The sequence below is a fragment of the Podarcis muralis genome, chromosome 11, assembly GCF_964188315.1.
Source record: "Podarcis muralis chromosome 11, rPodMur119.hap1.1, whole genome shotgun sequence".
Classification (NCBI taxonomy): Eukaryota; Metazoa; Chordata; class Lepidosauria; order Squamata; family Lacertidae; genus Podarcis; species Podarcis muralis.
Genome location: NC_135665.1, coordinates 54,490,551 through 54,509,727, shown reverse-complemented (window position 1 = coordinate 54,509,727; position 19,177 = coordinate 54,490,551). Strand labels below are relative to the sequence as shown.

At 45.4% G+C, this 19,177-nt stretch overlaps 1 protein-coding gene across 3 annotated transcripts in view; it reads left to right on the top strand.

Annotated features, from left to right (window-relative positions):
* DCC (DCC netrin 1 receptor) overlaps positions 1 to 19,177 on the top strand; it is a 928,036-nt gene that overhangs the window by 708,166 nt on the left and 200,693 nt on the right. The gene's annotated exons all lie outside the window — the stretch shown is intronic.

The window sequence follows — 19,177 nt, the reverse complement described above, 5'->3', positions numbered from 1 at the left end:
GAAACAAAGACTCATTTGCGGGTTGAAACAGGCCACAGCTTTATTTGGTTTTATACAATGGGGAAGCAGGCTTGTCGTGGGAGTTGGGTAAGGATCTGGTCTTCATTCCACCAGCCCTTGCTTGTTGTTGTCTGTTAGCTAGGAAGCAGCCAGGGGAGTTGGCCCGTGTTAGAGCCCAATGTGGCTCAGGCTAGGCAACTGGGATCTCACTGTGGTGGCCGCTGTGCTTTTCTCTCATCAGACCCTTATGTCCACCCCCACTTAGATTCTGCCCAGTTTGTGCACTGATGGAATGATCAGCTTAGCAAGGCATTGAATTCTTGGATTACCTGTGTCCTAAATTTCACGTTTCTGAGTGCTTTCCATTTTGTGCTCTGTGATATGAAAGATAGCCTTTCAGGCTTCTTTTGCAATCCAATTGTCTTGGGCTACATGTGTACCAGTTTTCAGATTTCTAGCTAGTGTGTTGGAATAATTCAGACCTCTTAGGGTGCACGTTTTGAGATGTTTTTGAAAACTATTCAAACAGTCCTGGAGATGCATGTACCGCCATAATTTCGGAAATATTGATCATATCTGAGTATTCCAAGTGAGAGAGGACAGCTCCGTTTCTTTTTGCTTGCTTGCTTTTCTTCTCTTTTTAGATTTTTGTTCTTCTCCTTTTTTAATATTTTAATTAATATTCTCCTGTGATGATACATAGCAAAACCATTCTGTGTCAAACATCCTTGCTTCTCACGCAAAAGAAGAAACAAGTGAAATAAAAAAAGAGAAAATAAAGAAAAGAGAAACAAGAAAATGACATATGTAGAGGGGAGAGGAACAATGTAACAAGAACTCTATAACGCAATGGATAAATTAACTTTTGCTTTTCTATGCCAGCTGAAAACAAGGTTGTTCACTCAGGGATTTACTGGATGTTTCTGTCTAGACTGGGTACTAAAATGTAGTTCGCTGTCTTTTAATGGTGTCTGCTTTACTGATCTGTTTTAATGACCCTAGTTTTATCATATGGTTGTATTGATTAACAATTGGGATTTTTTTCTCTTATGGTTTTATTCTTATGGTTTTAGATTGCTTATTGTACCCTACCCTGGGGTCCCTTGTGATGCTAGAAACAAAATAAATATCTAAATGAGCAAAAAATGCCACTCATTCAGCAACAGATTCTGAGATTTTGAAGGAGGAGAGAGGAGAGACTAAGCCAACTTTTAAGGATGAATTAATTTGGCGAGGGGCTGGCAGATCAGTCCAAACCCCCTTTGCACTGAGCTGAAGTGTGTGGACTTGGTGGAGGTCTCCCTCTGCTAGCCCTCCTGGCTCCATACTTCTCCTGCCTGCATCATTACACTGGTGTAGAGCTCACCTTTCCATCTTTCCACCTGCCAAGTGGGCGGAAGTGCGGTTGGTCAGCTCCCCACTGATGGCCGCTGGTAGATAGCCCTAAAATGGGGTGTAGATGTGGTGATTGCCTAAAGGTAAAGGGACCCCTGACCATTAGGTCCAGTTGTGACCGACACTGGGGTTGCGGCACTCATCTCGCCTTATTGGCTGAGGGAGCCGGCGTACAGCTTCCGGGTCATGTGGTCAGCATGACTAAGCCACTTCTGGCAAACCAGAGCAGCGCACAGAAATGCCGTTTACCTTCCCGCCGGAGTGGTACCTATTTATCTACTTGCACTTTGACGTGCTTTCAAACTGCTAGGTTGGCAGGAGCTGGGACCGAGCACCGGGAACTCACCCCGTCGTGGGGATTCAAACCGCTGACCTTCTGATTGGCAAGTCCTAGGCTCGGTGGTTTAAACCACAGTGCCACCCATGTCCCTAGCTACTCCTTAAAGCCCCACCAGACTAGAGAGTAGTAGGGTGGGATTGCTCCCTACCAGCCACTGCCTGGACATCCTCCTGGTCCCTCCCAGTTGTAGTGTATAACTTATTGCTTCCCCAAAACTACTGAGAACCTTCTTCTAAGACAACCTAGCATGGTCCCTGGGGACTTGCGGGAAAGGAAAATGGCAGCCAGCCATCGCTCAAAGGATCTCAATTGCAACAGCAAGTTCTCCCTAAATGTTGCCAGCAGTAGTGGCTGCTCTATTAGGGCAGATGGGGCACTGCCCTACCAACCTCAGCCTGCCATCACTTCCCTGTGTTCTTGCAACCTCATTCTCCTTAGTCTCAGCATTGATCTTGCAGAACTTAGCCAGGAGGAGGATAGGGACAAAACAAAATTAAATTGGCTCTGCCTGTCATTGGCTCTGGCTCCTCGCCAACTTCCCTACCAGCTCCAGTGGGCACCATTCATCCCTGGTTGCTGTTGACATTGCAGGTCTGCTATGGCACATTTCTCCCTGCAATTCAGGGAGGAATGGATCATAGAATCGTATAATCATAGAGTTGCAAAGGGACCCAATGGTCATCTGATCCAACCGTCTGCAATACAGGAATCTCAGCTAGATCATGCATGACAGTTGGCCATCCAGCCTCTGCTTAACAACCTCCAATGTAGGAGAGTCCACAAGCTCCTGAGGGACACTGTTCCATGGGAAAACTTTCAGCTCAGCACTTTTGTTGTTGTTTAGTCATTTAGTCGTGTCCGACTTTTCGTGACCCCATGGACCAGAGCACGTCAGGCACACCTGTCTTCCACTGCCTCCCGCAGTTTGGTCAGACTCATGTTTGTAGCTTCGAGAACACTGTCCAACCATCTCGTCCTCTGTCGTCCCCTTCTCCTTGTGCCCTCCATCTTTCCCAACATCAGGGTCTTTTCCAGGGAGTCTTCTCTTCTCATGAGGTGGCCAAAGTATTGGAGCCTCAGCTTCAGAATCTGTCCTTCCAGTGAGCACTCAGGGCTGATTTCCTTCAGAATGGATAGGTTTGATCTTCTTGCAGTCCATGGGACTCTCAAGAGTCTCCTCCAGCACCATAATTCAAAAGCATCAATTCTTCGGTGATCAGCCATCTTTATGGTCCAGCTCTCACTTCCATACATCACTACTGGGAAAACCATGCAGCTCAGCACTAGCAAAGGCCAAAGGTATAGAAACGTACCTGGCGATAAGCGGACTATTTCTCAAATACTTGCTCTAAATTTGCCAGGAAGCTATTTCTGTTGATTACCTATTTATCCTTCCTCATTAGTTCCATTGGCTATCCCAGCTGCCAATGGTTGTTTGTGATAGAAAAGCAGCAAGGGAGGCATTATGTATTTCCAGCGTGTGTGCACACATGCGCGCATGCACACACATTGCATGAGGTGAGATGTCGCAGGTACCGGAGCGACCGTTTAATTAATAAAACCTCCCTGCTTTGCTAGAACCTGGGCAGATGTGGGTAGTTATTAATTGCTGGCAACAACAAGACTTTGCAAGGCAGTTGCTGACACTAAAAGACAGACAAGAGAATGGCTTCTTCTGATACTTTTAATGAGGCATCACTCATGTGGCACACTTGATGTTACAATCTGGAATTTATAAGAGAATACTAGCTTTCGAGCGTAGACATTAAAGCACTCCTTGCCACCCATAAAGCAGCTCATTTGTGTGCCGGAAGCCATGAAAAGAGACGTCCTCCTGGAAGAAAAGAAAAAAAAACGTGAAGTTGTTTTTTCTCAAACCAAATAATGAAACTCATTAATTGCCTTCTGTACTTTCTGGCTCTTAAGAGATGCCTCCGCCCAACTGCGGCTTAATTATTCAAGTCCACATTTCACTGATGAATCAGTGGGGACCAGCAGTGTCCCTAATTATGCAGAAAGTCTACAGAGTGAAATGAAGGTTGGCCTTAGATGCTGGCGAGGCAGGCCAGGCTGTGGGTTTGCACAAACCACAACATGTTGTGCAACTGAAGGAAGCAAGGTGTACCTTTTTAAAAACAAACCAAGGAGCCACCAACTTCTACCCTCATTCTAACCAATCTAGCTGGAGTTCCCTTTATTTCTAGAGGCCCACATAAAGGTAAAGGTACCCCTGCCCGTACGGGCCAGTCTTGCCAGACTCTAGGGTTGTGCGCTCATCTCACTCTAGAGGCCAGGAGCCAGCGCTGTCCGCAGACACTTCCGGGTCACGTGGCCAGCGTGACAAGCTGCATCTGGCGAGCCAGAGCCGCACACGGAAACGCTGTTTACCTTCCCGCTTGTAAGCGGTCCCTATTTATCTACTTGCACCCAGGGGTGCTTTCGAACTGCTAGGTTGGCAGGCACTGGGACCGAACGATGGGAGCGCACCCCGCCGCGGGGATTCGAACCGCCAACCTTATGATCGGCAAGTCCTAGGCTCTGTGGTTTAACCCACAGCGCCACCTGCATCCCTAGAGGCCCACATATCTTCTTGCAACTTATCTTTGGTATGCTTGAACAGATGAAGCTACCTTAAGTCAGGCATTGGTCACCTTGACATTTTATGTGCTGACCGAGAGCAACTCTCCAAGGTCTTTCCCAGATAACTGGAGAAACCAGCTCCACCTCCTGGTCCACTTTGCATGCAACACATGTGCTCTACCACATTGACTGTAGGTACGCAATCCTGCAATCTACAGGTGTGTGAAACCAGAGTGATGTCAGGGGCCTCATATGGGGAATGTGCAAGATTAGCCACCTCCTCCCTGTGCTCCTGGGGCTACTGCTGGCAAACCTTTCTCTTCCCATAAATTCCTAAAAATAGCAAAATATGCAGTCACTTTGCTGGCTGCTCTATTCATCCTACACAGCCTACCTCTGTCTACACACTGTAATATACTGGCAGGATTCTCATTTGCTCCCAAAGCAGGCAGAGACAGGCATCATCCGATCCTGGATCTGTGAAATCAACAGGCAGGATCTCCAAGCAAGATTTGGTTTCAGTGATGCTTTAGGAGGAGATGCATTCCTCCGAGTACAGTGGACACTCAGGTTGCGAACGTGATCCATGCGGGATGCACGTTCGCAATCTGCAGCTGCGTGTTGAGATTTGGTGCTTCTGCGGTGCTTCTGCGCATGCACAAAGCACGATTTAGTTCTTCTGCGCATGTGTGACCACCGAAATCTGGAAGTAACCCATTCCGGTACTTCCGGGTTTTGGCGGTCCCTAACCCAAAAAAATCACAACCTGAAGCGTCTGTAATCCAAGGTATGACTATATTATGGAGCCATTAGTTGTCTGTGGTTGCAGACAGACCATTTGTTTAAAGCAGACAACTCCACCCAGTGGATCCTGGAAACTGTAGTTGCCTCTCTCAGAGCTGCCATTCCCAGTACTGTTAACAAACTACAGTTTCTGGGCTTCTTCGGGAGATGCTTTAAATGGATGGCGTGTATGCCACCAATATCAGCGGGGAATTCTCTTCAGCCTGAGGGCTGTGTTTTCTTCTGAGCAACTTCCTGAGGGGCGCTTGCCAGTGGTGGGTGAGGCCAGAGGCATATGTGGATGTGGCACTGAATGCAAATTTTGCCATTTTACAGTTGCTACGTTTCTATGCATACTTCAACAGCGCGCTCTGTCCTCCTGCATCAGAGCGCAAGGACACATTCCAGCCAGGTTAAAAACCTCAAGGAGGCCATTCCAGGTTTGGCTGGGAGGAGGTGTGGCCTGAGAAGAGTCCTGAAGGCCAAATGGGGAGGCTAGGGTGCTGCGTTTGGCTCCTAGCTCTGAGGTCTGCCCCTTCCATCTATATAGTTTTCATCAGTGCAGACGATAATGTCCAGGACACAATAGCTTTATGACCTAGAATGTTAGGGACTAGTTGAATGCAGAGGGATGGAGGGAGGAAGCCACTGGGCAGCAGGGCAGAAGACTCAGATCCCAGAGAGTGGTGGTGGGATGACGATGAACGGTCAGAGGGAGAAGATGGAGAAGCCCAGGAAAAGGAGGTGTCAGAAGCTGAAGGAGTAACAGGGCTTAGTGAGCTGGGAGAGTCTGTGGAGCCTTCAACATGTGTCCCTGCATTCTTTGCAGTAACTTGAATACAATACAACTGGAATTCTGCACCAGTTTGTGGAACATTAAATAACTGCATGGTATTCCTCATTTGATCATAGCGCCTTTGCTCTGCAAGCAAACAATGGCTGTTCCACAGCAGTAGTGCCAATGGAATACGGAGTTGGCTGGACTTGGCATAGTGTTACATGCAAAGTAGGTATTCTAAATATACCGATGAATGCTTCTGGGCTGCCATGTTGGTTGGCTGAGTCCCTGCATCAAAGCGCTTTTGCCCATGGGATGGAACTGGGCAACCCGCCACTGCTTTGTAATTAAGAGCTATAGGATGTTACATGTCAAACGTGGCTCCTGCACAGCTGAAGGCAGAGATCAGGCAAAGCAAGGATAAAGGAATATTATTATTATTATTATTATTATTATTATTAACAACAATAACAACAACAACAATTTATTTATATCCTGCCCTCCCCAGCCAAAGCCGGGCTCAGAGCAGCTAACAACAGTAAAATGATACAACATTCTAAAATCATTTCATTCTAAAATCAGTTCAAATCAGATTAATAGTAACCATTGGGCTAGAGTTTTGTGAGGATTGCCAAAGGAGGGGGTCAGGCTGTGCCCTGGCCAAAGGCCTGGTGGAACAGCTCTGTCTTGCAGGCCCTGCAGAAAGATGTCAAGTCCCGCAGGGCTCTAGTCTCTTGTGACAGAGCGTTCCACCAGATTGGAGCCACAGCCGACAAAGCCCTGGCTCTGGTTGAGGCCAGCCTAACCTCTCTGTGGCCTGGGACCTCCAAGATGTTTTTGTTTGAAGACCGTAAGGTCCTCCGTGGGACATACCAGGAAGCTTGTATCCTGAATCCATAGTGGTCAGGGAGCATCACCTCATCAGGTGTCAGTTTTGTCTGATCTACCTGGAGTTTTCACTTAGTTAAGGCTGGGTGTTGGTGCACAATTCTCTCCTGACATCCCTGAATATTCTGGTTCAAGGTTCTTTCTGTGTCCTTAACTATTTTCCCCAGACTATGCAAAATGACACACACACCCTCTTTCTTGGATATACAGCTAAAATCTTTCCATTGTGTTTTCAGACATCTTGGTGCAAAGAGGTTAGAGCCTTTCTCTTGAGGGGATGATGATAATTTTTATTTTTTTTAAAGAATTATGTGGGCAAAACTACGCTCCACTTGCAAATATAAGAACACCTTGTTTGAACTCCTCTTCTTCATCTGGAAATTATGAGGGATGTACACATCTTACAACTGATTTATTTATGAGTGGCAAAGACAATCAATCAAAAAGCCTCTTACATAATTCTTCTCCCACTGCACTGCAACACATTTTGGCTTCCCGAGCGTGCATCTGGAGAGGCGGCAATGAGGCTGCACGGCACTTATCTTTAAAACTGGAATAAAAATATTTTAAAAAACAAGTGAGAAAAGAAATATTCATAAATTGAAATGCTTCAAAATAATTCATGATGCATAGTCTCAGAAGATATGGATTTTTCCTTCCCCTCTCTCATGGTAATAAAGAAATATTCTCAATTTAAGTTCTAAATGTTGACAAGACTTCCTGCTGGGCGCGAGGAATGTTTTCCCCAGACCTTTACTAAAGTTATTTTACTTGATTTTAGATTTATTGATCTCTGATCCCTAGAGTTCAGAGGAGATTGTATTTTCTTTGACTGCGTGGTTATGGAGTTGTGCTACTAATAACAGCAATGGGAATCTGCAAAGTCATTTATCATCTATGGCAGGGTTTCTCAAACTTGACTGACCCCTTACTGAGCTTATAAAGTTGTCATGGACCCCAGACCATATTCTTAGGAATGTAAATGAAATAAAGCCAGGAGATATCAAATTTATTAATTATCCATCTCTATTACTAAGAGCCATAAAATGTGAAAAAGGAAAACGGTTGTATTGTGATCTTACTAAACACAGATGTTTGTCGCTGGCAATGAAGTGCGCACTCTACCTGCCCGTGTCCCTCATTTTTGAGGCTCATGGTTCCTTTTTTTCTTTTTGGCATTATACTTCTTAAACTTCTTTTCCATCCCTAGGCCCCTTTTGACTCCCTTTCAACCTCCAGGTCTTTATTCATCCCCTAGCACAGTCCAATTGAGCCTTGAGGATCAATATCAACCACTTTAGAAAAAAACCCTGATTTATTGTCTAGGACAAGAAGTACACTCAAACTTGTCAGGTGTTGAGATCCAAAATCTAATCTTTGCTTCCTAGACTCTCAGAGAAGGAACAGGGCTGCCACAGGGCATTTTGCTGCTAAGGCAAAGGACGACACCCCCTCCAGCTGGCTGGACCAAAAGCTGGACCAAAAGCATCTTCTACCGTATGAGGTCAGATGAGGGGTCCCAGAAGAAACTGTGAGGCAAATGGAACAGCCTGGTTCTGCTGAGCCTTCTCTTTACCAGCATCTGATGCCTGAGGCCCTTGCTTTACTCTGCCTCATAACAGGGCCGGCCCTGTATAGGAAAACAACCAAACACCAATTATTGAGATTGGGGTAAGCAACATTTCAACCTTCAAATGCTGTGGAATTACAATTCCCATCAATCCCAACTGGCAAGAATGATGGGAGTTGTACCCCATAGCATCAAGAGGGCGTGAAACCACTGGGAGAGATCATCAGGGGGTTTGGGCTGGGTGTTCATCAGTATGCAGATGATACCCAGCTCCACCTCTCTTTCAAATCGGAACCAGTGAAGGTGGTGAAGGTCCTGTGTGAGTGTCTTGAGGCAGTTGGAGGGTGGATGGCGGCTAACAGATTGAGGCTGAATCCTGACAACTGTGACCCTGAAGGAGCAGGTGTGTAGCTTGGGAGTCATTTTGAACTCACAGCTGTCCATGGAGGCGCAGGTCAATTCTGTATCCAGGCAGCTGTCTACCAGCTCCATCTGGTATGCAGGCTGAGACCCTACCTGTCTGCAGACTGTCTTGCCAGAGTGGTGCATGCTCTGGCTATCTGACTACTGCAATGCGCTCCATGTGGGGCTACCTTTGAAGGTGACCCAGAAACTACAATTAATCCAGAATGCGGCAGCTAGACTGGTAACTGGGAGTGGCCACCGAGACCACATAACACTGGTCCTGGAAGACCTACATTGGCTCCCAGTATGTTTCCAAACACAATTCAAAGTGTTGGAGCTGAACTTTAAAGCCTTAAATGGCCTCGGCCCAGTATTCCTGAAGGAGCATCTCCACCCCCGTCGTCTGGCCCAGACATTGAGGTCCAGCTCCGAGGGCCTTCTGGGGGTTCCCTCCCTGCGAGAAGTGAGGTTACAGCGAACCAGGCAGAGGGCCTTCTCGGTAGTGGCACCCGTCCTGTGGAATACCCTCCAACCAGATGTCAAGGAAATAAACAACTATCTGACTTTTAGAAGACATCTGAAGGCCAGATGGGCAGGGTATAAGTAATAAATTCTTCTTATTCTATTATTTTATAAAGGCATGTATTAGGCATGTATTCCTAAGGTAAACATCCCTTCCCTTAATGAAAATTAGTGATGTACTAAACCTTTCCCCAGCCTTCATTTAGGCTTGACTTTCAAAAAAGCAAGTTGTTTTCCTGAAAGACTAGACACTCACTCAGGTTGACATCATCAGGAATCCCACAGGGTTTTTGAATCCATTCCCTCTGCCTTTATTTTTTAACAAGACACGGAAGCAGCCAGGCACACCTTCGCCCTCAGACTTGCTGAAACATTTGGTTATCACTGCGGACAAGCAGAACCAAATGAAGGTAGAGACACGGAAGCCTCTTTATAGCGAGTCAACCAATTGCCAGGTACAGGTACCTAACTCAATATTGTCTGCAAACAGGGTGGCTAAAACTTTTTTAACCAGAAGGCTGTGCTTACCCCTAGCCAGTTCTCTGAAGGCTGCATGCCAGCAATGGGCAGATTATAGTGTTGGGCTGATCCCTCACAAAGTCGACTGATGTTCAGCAGGGCCAACCAGTGGCAAAGGAAGGCTCACCGGCACCCAGTGCGAGGTGTCGAGGGGCGGGGCGAACTGTCGGAACTTGCATTCGACCGAGCTACTCCTCTGGTCGAGTCCTCCGACAGTGATTAACGACCTGAGCCTTTGATGAGGATCCAGGCACGTTCTCTCATTACGCAGAGTATCCAAGCAGCAGGAAGATGAGAAATATGAGCAACATTGCTAAGAGTTTTATTTCTAACTACGCAGACAGAAAAAAAATATACATCCTCTCTCTGTGAAAGCAGAGAGGCAACCGGTGCAAAGAAACAGGAAACCAGTAATATCAACATCCATCTCCCGTCTCCTGTGAGACTTCCCACAGTCTAGAATCGCTGGAATGTAAACAGAGTCTTGTGACTCCATGCACTGCACAGTGGCACAAACAAAAACCTAACCACCCTGCAGCGCATGCGTGACACCGATACGAACAGTGTACGTGCAGCGCTGATATGGACAGCACTGCTGATATGGACAGCGCTTGAGCGCCGCCCATAACAAAAGTGTGCACGTGCCTTCGGCCACCCTACAGTGAGTGTAGCCCTTGGCTGCCCACCATTTTGTCACACACCCCTCAGGGTGACACCCGGGGCAAATCACCCGCCCCCCGCCCCCTTCCTATGCCCCTGGTGCCAACTTGAATAAAATATTTGACATAATTGATCACCATACATGATGCACACACACTGTTTGAATGGCAATGCCCATCAACTTTGGGGGGAGGGCAGTCCTCGCAAATATTTTATTGGGGTGTGTGCAAAAGGACCTCAGCTCCTTGGAGTTGTCTCCTATGCCGATGTTGTCCTAACAATTCTTTCAGAAAGCCGGCATTAGCATAAGGTAAAGGTAAAGGTACCCCTGCCCGTATGGGCCAGTCTTGACAGACTCTAGGGTTGTGCGCCCATCTCACTCAAGAGGCCGGTGGCCAGCGCTGTCCGGAGACACTTCCGGGTCACGTGGCCAGCATGACATCGCTGCTCTGGCGAGACAGAGCCGCACACGGAAACGCCGTTTTGCATTAGCATACACTGTTTCTATTCAATTCAATTCAAGAGGCTCCCAGAAATAGTGTGAAATGTTTTTGGGTGTGTGTTGTTGTTGTTTTGAAATTAGTAGAAGCTAGTGTTTTATTGCATTTTTCTGACAGTATGGGAAACGTTTTATATGAGGAAGGGGGTGGGCAGCTGCGGAGGTAGGGCTTTTCAGACTGCAACTTGACAGAATGATTTGCCTGTGCAAAGGCATAAAGTTTTGGGGAAACTACCATAAAACTCATTATGTACCAGATTGGGTATGTTACCCTCAAGTGAGAGCTTCTGTGTGAAATCCTTCAATTCTTTATTCCTCTGATCAAAAACAATGAGGTTTTTCTGCTTCCCTCTCCCCGCCCTAGTTTCAGATAGAGCAGAGAGGGAGCAAAAATAAGGTTGTCAGAGATCAAAACCCTTCCAAACATGACTTTTATTCCTTTGACAGAGCAGCTGAAATTTCCACTTGGGGCATTTTGCGTTTAAGTGGATGATTTTCCTATTCTGTTTTTAAACAGATTGGCTATTTCTTACAAAAAGGGTCCCGTTGGAGTGCAGAAATGCTTCAGAACTGTTTTCAGTCTAATGAGAGGAACTGAATATTTTTTTCAGAACCAAGCTAACCAAAGTTCTCATAAATTGATCCACCAATTAAAATTACCCATAACTTCATTCTGGGAAGACCTTTTGTTAGTTAACTGAGACATTCATTACTGTTTTTGCCACTGGCAAGGAATCCAAACTCCTGGCAGTCGATACGGAAATAAATAGTGGAAATATGTGAAGGGCTAACTTTGCGGAATTTCATGCACCTGAGAGAGTTTGGAGTTCAGTTATCCTAACAAATGATGTTGGGGTTATTTAATCAATTATTATGATTTTTTACAGGATTTTCAAGGTCTTTTCCAATGGGTATTACATCCCCAATAGTCTCGGGGAAAGCGCTCCCCAATTAAACATTTTGCATTTGCCACACTTGATTGATAAGTAGAATGTTGTGTTGGTAGAACCTCAAGTTTTGCAGAAGTATTAACAAAAAATAGAAAAATAAAATAAATCTCCACTTAATGGAGACTCTGTAGCTCTTTTCTGTGTGGAAGCATTAGAGGGTTGGATAATAGCGAGGAGCTTTGCAGTGGCTGTGCTTGTTCTGTGAGGTGTTTTTATTTCCTTTATTTATTAAATTTCTATCCTGCTCTCCCTCCCAAGCGACCTGCATTGACAAGATAGCTGCCTGCTTGCTTGACCCCAGCCATCAAATGCTGTGGAAACTAATTGTGTAGGATAAGATTGCAAAGTATTTTCTGCCTTGAGTGATGCAGAGTGCACACTTAGGACCTAGTTAATATTTAACAATAACAGAAGTACTCATGAAAAATTACTCCTGCCCTTGAAAAAAATGTAGAAAAACCATCAGTCTGGTTTTTGCTAATCTTATTATGTGATTTGCTGCTGGATTGTTTCCTGCTCTTCCAGGATGCCCTTCAGGAGCACAAACGGTCAGACCATACCTAAAGTAATGTGTTGAGTTCTGGGCATCACAATTTAAGAAAGGTATTGACAAGCTGAAATGTATGCAGAGGTTGGCAACCAAGATGATCAAGGGTCTGTGTCAGGAGTATGTGCAGTTGTCAGGCCCTGTGACCAGTAGGACTTTGCAGGACTGGGCCTTCCTAAGTTTGTTCTGAAGAGGCAAGGCACGGCTGCACAGGTGAGGCCGATTGGTAACTCACAGCACCTGGTGGCAAGAGCCGGGAAGAGATATAAGGTCAGCATTTTCCCTTCGGCTCTTTGAAACAGCAACACGTTCCCTGCCTTGCTGCGTTTGGTTCCTTGACTCCTTGCTTCTTGATCCTCGGACCCTTGACTTCGTGACTCCTTGCTTCTTGATCCTCAGACCCTTGACTTTGTAACTCCTTGCTTCCTGACCCTTGGACCCTTGGATTCTTGACTCCCGGCTCTCTGACCCTCGGACTCTTGGCTCCCGGACTCCTAGCTTCTGGACTCCCATTCCTGCTCCCACACCACCATCTTGCCCCTGGTCCCGACATCCCCAGCCGGGACTTTGATTGCCCGTGAACCGGACCATGACAGTCTGGAAAACAAGTCTTATGAGGAATGGTTGAGGGAGCTGGGTATGTTTAGCCTTGATAAGAGGAGACTGAGAGGAGATATGACAGCCAACTTCAAATATCTAACGGGTCATCCCTTTAGATGATCCTCCATGGAAGATGGAGTAAGTTGGTTTTCTCCATCTCTGGAGATTAGAACCTGAACCCATGAATTCAAGTTAAAAGAAAGGAGATTCCGACTCAACATCAGGAGAACTTTTCTGACAGTAAGAGCTGCTTAACAGTGGAACAGTTTCCCTCAGAAGGTGGTGGACTCTCCTTCCTTGGAGGTTTTTAAGTAGAGGTTGGATGGCCATCTGCCATGTATGATCTGTTGGAGATTCTTTCATTGTAAGGGGATGGAGTAGATGGCACTTGGGCTCTCTTCCAACTTGATAATTCTATGCTTCTGTGACAGCCATGTGGCACAGAAATGCCAGATGTTTCCAATGGATGAAGGTTGGGAATAGCATGGCTTGACATCTGTGTTTCCTGACTTCTGTCGATGGAAGGGAGGTGATATACTGTAGCATCGACCAGCCTGTCACAATGCATTTTTGCTTCCCTCTCTTAAGACTGGTCACCTATTAAATTTCTAATAAACTCTCATGTTGCAAATCCATCCAAACTGATCATACTGTATTGGCAGAGCACTGCTGGCCTAGCTCCAGTGATTAATGCTGTTTCAAGCAGGATGAATACTGCTACTTATCCAGAGCTACTTATCCAGAGCTCTTTGCAGCGTGGATCACTGGACCAATTTGTGGTCCATCTCTGGCACTTATGTATAATTCTTCTCCCTCCTGAATCCACATTAATCTGTGTATATTATTAAACCCTCCCTCAATACATGTATTTAAATGTGCACTTTATTATGAAAATGCATACAGGCAATGAGCAATTGATGCATGTGCGATTGACGTGCTATTGCAAATGCGCACATAGCATTGAACCAGGAAGTGACCCGAAAATGTCACTAAATGTGAGGAATGATGCTGGTGTGGGACAGAACTTGAAGGCGTTATGTGGGCCCTGCCAACACACACATGGGTCTGGAATGTAACCTCTGCACAAAACAAGGATTGCCTGTATTTCAATGCATACATTTGAACACCCAAGTGTGCTTGAAGGAAACAGAGTTTCCTGCATTGTAGGGGGGTTGGACACTAGATGACCCTTAGGATCCTTCTAGCTCTACAATTCTGTGATTCTAGATTAAGGAAAGTAACGTGAAGATTGGATTAGTGCAATATACCACCTTCCGAGGTCGTGCGTTCCACTGTTGAACAGCTCTTTCCATCAGAAAGTTATTCATAGTGTCTAGTTAGATTCTCCTTTCTTAAAATTGGAATCCATTGGTTCGGGACCTACTTATTTCTCATTATGGTTGGTTTCCAGGTGCTTCTTATAGAAAATTACACATACTGAATTCATGGAAAACTACTACCATGCACATCTAACACACACACATGGCTCCTCCATGAATGAGTTCCCTCATTTATTTCAACAGAGTGAGTTGCTGGGCTTGCTCATCCCATTTTTGAGAGCTGTCTCTGGACATTTCTATCAAACCACCAAATATTTACACCACCTGTCTTAAGGTTCAACTAATTCAAGACCGAATGGCTTCTCTCTTGTATTACATGCATATCTCTTGAGATGTGAGGAGAAAACCAAATATTATGATAGCCTCTCACTTAGTATCTCTCCATCATGAGAAAAGTTTGCACAACCTCCATTGCAGAGATTTTCTCTGCATGCGTTACTGTGGCAAACAGCACGTGTAGCTGCGTTGCTACATCAGGCATGTCTGAGTACTCACCTGAGAATGGTCACGATTCACCCTAGGTGAACAAGCAAGTGGAATTTGCAAAGGTGTTCTAAATGAGGCATGGCATTTTGGAACTAAATTATAACGTTAAGACAAGCGCGTGCACACACACACAGCATATTTTAAATCTCAAATCTGCATTGTCTTTATATATATTTTCTCTTTATCCTTTGCTGGATAAGCAAGGGTTAGCAATGGATTGGAGAAGTATGAGATAGCACCAGTGGAAAGGAACAGGGCAAATTGCTTCTTTTCATTGAATCCATGCCACCTTTAGCCTTGGAGATTAGTATCCCTGATCAAGAGTAAGTAAATTACATGGGTGGTGTAATCAACTCCTGTTGGCTCTGTGTAACTATTACTGAAGGGAATCCACTGATAATAAACCTATCTGAGTCTTTGCTTTGAACATTTAGCACACTGGCTAAATGATCTGCATCTCCAACCATTTTTTTTTAAAGGAGAGAGCAAGAGAGAGAGGAACAGTGTTGGAGAAACCCTCTCTGGCACCCGGGGCGGGACGCTGAGGGGCAGGGCGAACCGCCTGGTGGTGCACACACGGCATTCGTACAGACGGTGCACGCATCCCGTACGGTCGCTGTACGAGAGGCAGCCCAGACGCCGCACGAGCAGCGCCCATACTGACTGTGTGCGCGCCCTCGGCCACTCTACAGCTGGGGGGAGGCAATGGGCTATCTTGGCACACGTACCCCAAGTGGTACCCGGGGTGAGCCACCCCCTCTGCCCCCCTCTTCATATTACCCCTGGACAGGAAGAGACAGACTGGTGGTTTTGATGCCAAAAGAGATGAAGCACATAGTAATTTTTTTATAACCATGAGTTTCTGGGGAGGAGGCTTGAGCCTCCCACGTCCTCAAATCCTTTATTTATTTATTTATTTATTTATTTATTTATTTAAATGTATACAGACATGTGCATATCCAGACAGTCAACAAGTGCCCTAGTGTGATCTCTGAGCCTCAGGCAGCAAGATCCACCAGGGCATCAAATCCTGATGTCAATATTCACACACACACACACACACACACACACACACACACACACACCTTCTTCCTGATGTAGATCTTCACTCACCCCTTCTTCCCTGGAGAGGTAGGCACCATTTTGGTGTTCACCTCAGGTGTCAAAATGTCATGGTACCTGCCAAGATTTGCACAGTGTCTAATGCACTTCAACGCAGGGATTAGTAAGCTGAGAGAGGCGCCACTTTGTCATGTGGTAAAATGGGTGGGCGGGTGGAAATATTCAAGGACATTCAGGGATGTCCTGAAGCTTGTACAAGGTGGAGGTACATTGGACACTGCTGGTAGAGTGGAACAAAACTGTCACTTTCAGTTTCTCTGCATTTTTCATTTTTCCAGTCTAAAGTGCAGTTCTCCACATTTCCATATCTGTTTGCAGATTTGTCCTCATAAAAAACCATTAACATTTTAGTGCTCATTTCTCATAATTTCTCACGTAGATGGATGGATGGATGATAGGGCTTTGATATCATCATGTGGTTCAGATATTTTAGGATTTTCTGTTCATCATTTTTTTCTTGGGGGCAGGGGATGGGAGAGCTGCCTATAAAGCAAAAAGTCAAAATTAGATGGGGAGAAAAGGGACAGAGTTCATTAGACATCATTACATAAATAATTTCCTTAGCCAATCTGTTAGAGCATTAGCAAGTACAAAAAACAGAAAATAAATGATGGGGTGTATAGAAGAGGAGACAAAATAAGAAGGGAAAATAATTAAAGAGCAAAAGTTTGTTGAAGCCATATTACTGAGAATGGGTTGTAGGAATGTACAAGCTAATATAATTAATGCAGTTTTGTTTAATATACACATTTTTGCAAATGAATATCCTAAATATAATGTGCCAAAATAGTAATTTGGTGCACAATTTTTGCCCACGTTACTTGATTGAAGAACTGCACTGTAAAATTTGAAGAAGTATGAATTTCAAAAGACTGGCGTGTTTCAGTTTGCTTATTGTTTCCAAAAGTGTGAATTAGGTAGGTTTGTTTTTAAGTGCAAAAGAAATCAAATTTCTCCCTCTTCCCTAATTGCTGACTGGTCACTGCACCTTTGGCAGATAATTCATTTATTAAATTTGCAAGCGATTTGAGCTCAGTAATGAAATCTATAAATATGCTGAGAGACTTTCGCAGGGTCAACTTCATGGCTGAATCCAGATTTGAACCAGGGTCTCCCCGGTTTAAATCTGGCACTCTAACCACTATGCTACACTGATTTACAGTTACACAAATGTGTGTTGCATGCTTAGACTTCCCAACAATGCCTCAAATGGTTTAGAGCATGTTTTGAATGCCCAAAGTAAGAGACTCTTCCTGCTTTTTGTTGTTGTTCTGCTTGTCCCAGCTTCAGCAGAGTTATCACTTGCAGGTCAACTCTGAAGGATAAAGGAGTGATATTTCATTTAGATAATAAAGTTGTACTCAAGGCAGAGAGTAAACAACCCCCTTAATCATAGTCATTCAGGCAGCAAGTTGGGGCTTTTATGCTACGGTGTGCAAGCCAGAGTGTACATATCTATGTCACTTAAATCTTAGTCCAAGAGGAATCATGCAGCTGGTACATTGTCTCATTTGCTGTTCTTTAAAAAAAGTTCCATTTCTGGACACGAGAAATGAATGTGTTTACTCAAATGCTATCATTTTGTACCCTGAAAACAGTGGTTTCCACAAGGTATAGAAATGGTTATCAAGACAGGTGGACACCTGAAGATGTTTCCAGATGAAAGGTTTTTTATTTCAGTGCTGCTTTCTTTCAGCTGTTTACTACCTTTACTATATCCTTGATGCCTTTACCATATCCTTGATGCCATAGTATGTAAGTCAACATGCCCCCTGGCACACCTGGAAATAACCCTCTTTTGTTTAATTGCAACAGTGCAGATGCTGAACACACAACCTTCAAAGCATTTGCATGGGGAGGGGGAATAAGGGTCAAAAACAGTTAGAATAGGATGGAGATGAGACCATAAAAAGAGCTCTTCCAGATCAGGTCAAAAGGCATCTAGCCCAACATCTTGTTCTCACAATGGGCAACCCAGATGCTCAGGGGAAGACCGCAAGTAGAATCTGAGTGTGACAGCACAGAGAGAGCACTTGTGATAGAAAATAGTCAAGGTGGGAGGAGGGATAAAGATAGAAAATGGGAATTATTCAAAATAGCATTGATGTTTTCTGTTGACATTACAGCTACCATCAAAGCAGTGCCCACGATACTGAGAAAGTCATTTTTACCGTACTACAGGGGTCGGCAATGTTTTTGTGGCTTGGGCTGGTTCACGGTCCCGCAGACGCCGCGGTGGGCTGGAGTGAGAGCGCACACATGCACGCACGCACGCATGCAAGTGCAAATGCTATTTCTGGCACTCCTTCCAGCGTGGAGGAGGCATGCGCAGCTTCCCATTGGCTGCAGGAGCTTCCTGCAGCCAATGGAAAGCCGGCCAGCATCGCAGAAGGTGGTCCCCGCTCTGCTCTGCGCTGGTTTAGTGCGGCGCACGGGAGCCGACCGAGCTGGCGGTGGGGGTCCATGGGCCAGTTAAACAACCCCCATGGGCCGCTTGTGGCCCATGGGCCTTAGGTTGCTGTACCCTGCTGTACAATGGTACCTCAGGTTACAGACGCTTCAGGTTACAGCCTCTTCAGGTTACAGACCAGAAATATTACCTCAGGTTAAGAACTTTGCTTCAGGATGAGAACAGAAATTGTGTGGCAGTGGCACGGCAGCAGGGTGAGGCCCCATTAGCTAAAGTGGTGCTAAGAACAGTTTCAGGTTAAGAACGGACCTCCAGAACAAATTAAGTTCTTAACCCGAGGTACCACTGTACTACTAAAAGGCAACTAGGCTGATAAAGGGGATGGATCCACACCCCTATGGAGAAAAGCTACAGTGTTTGGGACTTTTTAGCTTAGAGAAAAGAGGGAGGGGAAAGTAAGGGAGGGAAATGACAGAGGCGTGTTAAATTTTTCAAGAGAAGGAAACAGAGAAAGCTTTCATCCCATCTCTCAAAGCGCTAGAATTCAGGGACAACCAATGCATCTGAATTCTGGAAGATTTGTGGTCAGAGGCAGTGATGCTTCTGAACACAAGTTGCTAAAATCCCTGGTGTGGGGGAGTGCTCTTGTGCTCAGGTGCTGCTTTTGGGTTTCCCACAGGCATCTGGGGGGCGACTGAGAGAATGGGATGCTAGACTGTTTGGGCTACTGGCCTAATTCAGCAGACTCTTCTTATGTTCTTAAAAGGAAATGCAACAGTTTCA